The sequence below is a fragment of the Mytilus californianus genome, unplaced genomic scaffold, assembly GCF_021869535.1.
Source record: "Mytilus californianus isolate M0D057914Y unplaced genomic scaffold, xbMytCali1.0.p SCAF_8, whole genome shotgun sequence".
NCBI classification, from domain to species: Eukaryota; Metazoa; Mollusca; class Bivalvia; order Mytilida; family Mytilidae; genus Mytilus; species Mytilus californianus.
The window spans coordinates 32,367,458-32,370,890 of record NW_026262734.1 but is presented as its reverse complement, the minus strand read 5'-3'; the positions used below and the strand labels follow the sequence as shown (position 1 = coordinate 32,370,890).

Below are 3,433 nucleotides of genomic sequence, written 5' to 3'. Positions count from 1 at the left end.
TTGTAAAACGTAAAATAGTATGTATATTCTTACCTGTGGAACTTCCAAGCTGCAGTATGTTAGCGAAACAGAAATAAAATTCAACATCACACTTAATAATCACCGGTCATTTTTAACCAAAGAAAGAAACTGCCAAATCACGAGACACCGCTGAATTACAGGACATACTTTTGAAAATATCACCTTTCAAATAACAGAGATCAACCAAAATTGGGACACCCAAAGTAGAAAACAGAGAGAGAGATTTTGGATGCATCAGCTAGGTACTCTTGAACATGATGGACTGAATAAGAGAGATGAAAAAAAAAAAGTTTTATCCAAAACCAAAGGAATAAATCTTGAACTTCCTACTATTTAACTAACACAATTATTTGTTTTTATTTAAGAATCGCAATGTACAATAAGCTGCAAAAATATATTCAAAAAACATGTTAAGTAAGCTGCAAAAATTTCTTTACACCATCCGATTTTTACCTGGATGGCTGCATGATGATGAAGCTAATTTGTTTAGCGAAATATTGCGTGAATATATAAAATATACCAACTATTTTTATAACACCCACTCGTGTGTTAAAGTTACATTCTTAGGCATTTATATAAATTAATTTAGTAACTGCATCAGTTTATTTTCAAACTGATCCACGCCTAGATAGATTGAATGTTGATTGTTGCTATTCTTAGACACTATATATATATATATATTTAAAAGCAAACAAAAGATACAATCGTTTCTTAGATTGATTGTGTACCCGAAATATAATAATGTCAGTCATTATAGTTCATTTCATAAGGTTGTATAGGACAGATGCTTAGGCATGTCATTGGATTTCAAAATTAACTGTGACATGATTTCTGTAAAAATCCATAAGATTCCTTCTATTGCAGTATGAAATATAAAAAATGGTTTTTGACAAAAATCTTTTTGATTCTCAAACCAAGAAAATCGCAATGTACAAGGCTAAAGCTTTCAACTAACGAGGCATTTTTCAATACATAAGGATCTTTATATTAGACAATATATAACACCACACAAATGACACAACATTGCTAACATGTGATGTGAGAGAGTTTGCTGTCGCTTAATATGTTTTGGAAATAATATAGAAGCTGCTAAAATTATTGCGCGATTTATATGTCGAATTATAGTTAAACCTCATTTGACAATGTTTGTTATAGTACAGTGAACTTGAATTTTGAGCTTGGTAAACTTTGTTTGTTAATACAAGTCAGACATGTCTGACTGGTATTATGAATAAAACCATATTTACTTATGTTTTTCCTTTGTAGATTATGACTCAATGCATTATATCTTTGTTGCCTGGAATGTCTTTGTTGGAGCATACCCATGTTACCATCATGGTCATGCAAATGGGTGTAGTGTTGAAGTGAGAGGTGTAAGCTTGCCTTATTTCTACAAGAAAAAATTTACACCGTCCTGTAACAAGCATGATATTTGCTACTCATGTGTGAGTATACTTATAGTTCTTTGATGATCACTTAAGTCCGTATAAGCAATAGGAAATGAAGTTTTGTTAAAAAAAAAATGACGTGATTCAAATTATTTACTAGCAATGTCTACATGATTAGGGTATCATAGTCGAACAAACAGGAATTTGTATCCTTTATGAAAATAAGAAGCTGTGGTATATTTGCAAATGAGACAACTTTGTACCAGAATTCAAATGACGTGGATGTAAACAATTATACTTCACCATACGGCCTTCAACAATGAGAAAAACCAATACCGTATAGTCAGATAAAAAAGAGGCCCCGATATGAAAAATTTGAAACAATTCAAAAGAGAAGACTAACGGCCTAACTTATATTAATACAATTTATGAAAAACAAATACGACATGAACCAGCAACAACCACTGAATTTCGTGCTTCTGATTTTTGCCAGGCACATTAAAGAATGATGTGGGGTAAAACATGTCTGTGAACGCTAAATCCTGCCATAACCTTGGACAGGAGTAGAACACAAAATAAGAACAAACTGTAAAAATCAGTTGCAGAAGCCTTTACTCAATAGATTGGTACAAAGCAAACAATTCAACTAACATAAAAAAGTGGACACAAAACACTAATATTTGAGTACTCTATGATACTTAAAGCTAGGGCGGAGCTTATAATAAATAATAGATAAACCACGTTCAATCAGACTTAAGTATTAATCTTTGTCAACATAACACATTATTTTCATGGTGGGGTTTTGATATATTTTGAAATAAGTGTTTGTATACTTTAATGAATATCTTGTTGATTACTGTACATCAGTATTTTAATTTGCCAAAGTTCAATTGTATTTGTGTCTAAGATTAGTTGAAGAATGTTCGAAAGAATTGTTTTATATTTTTTTTGTGCTGTTTTTTTTCTTTATTGTACATTGTTGTACTATTTGTTGTTCTTTTGTGGGACGGAGTTGGATTAGCAATAAGTTATATACAAAAAAAAAAAGAAAAAAATAGTATGTACTGATAAGCAGGATAAAAGAAAGGCTACATGTTTGTATTGGTACTTACATTTTGGAATGATATCAATTTGTATGTATGAATATGAAATCTTTGATGGTCTTCTTTTCCAGGCGAACTCCTACCACCTCCATCGGTCATATTGTGATAGCAGGTTTTACGTAAACATGATGAAGGCATGCAAAAATAGTTACGTTTGCAAACTGTTTCCTCTCGACTATTACACAGCAGTAAGAGCATTCGGAAAAAGTCATTTTCCTGCCAAATCACCTAGTTGGTGTCGTGATTGGTGGGTAAAATACTGTTTTTATTAGACAATGAAGAAGAGTAAAGTTAAATTCTAAATAAATAAACGAATAAACATCGCATTCAAATGATCGTTATTGTTTTTAACCTCAATTGCCTTGGATACTCAAGACAGATTGACTTACATGTAGCTTTTTGATTATGTAAATAATGTTGCAACTTGTTCAACTGATACAAGTTTTTCCAACAATAATTCAGGAAATTTAAAAGATACAGTTGAATCTTAAAAAAAAATATTCAATCAGTAAAGTGAAGAGTATCAGTAAATATTCTCTCTTTTCAGTTCATTTGCTCAAGCAGTATATATGAAGCGTAGTATTTGATTTTGTCAACTCAAATGTGATCATCCAATATGTGAAATTTATAATTCTCATACGTAAAAACATAAGGAACACTAAGAAACCTCAATAAGAGAAAAACAAACAACACCATTATCAAAAGGGAAAAATAACTATTATCATAAAAACAACAGTTCATAAAAAACTACACGAAAACTAAAAATTAGAACCCCCTCCCGAAAAAAGAATAAAGATTGACCAACGCTACATACTCCAGTAGAAAACTAGAGATTAAGCAACACAACCTCGGAAGAACAGTAATGATTGAATAACACTAAGAAGAGCATAAAACATTAGGAAACAAAAACTTAGAAAAAAA

The 3,433-nt window shown here is 31.1% G+C and overlaps 1 long non-coding RNA gene across 1 annotated transcript; it reads left to right on the top strand.

Moving 5' to 3' along the window:
- Positions 1-1,313: 1,313 nt before the first annotated feature.
- On the top strand, positions 1,314-2,844 carry LOC127711171 (uncharacterized). Its single transcript, XR_007986536.1, has 2 exons — positions 1,314-1,466; positions 2,584-2,844. It is a non-coding gene; the product is annotated as an uncharacterized LOC127711171 (long non-coding RNA).
- Positions 2,845-3,433: the final 589 nt, after the last annotated feature.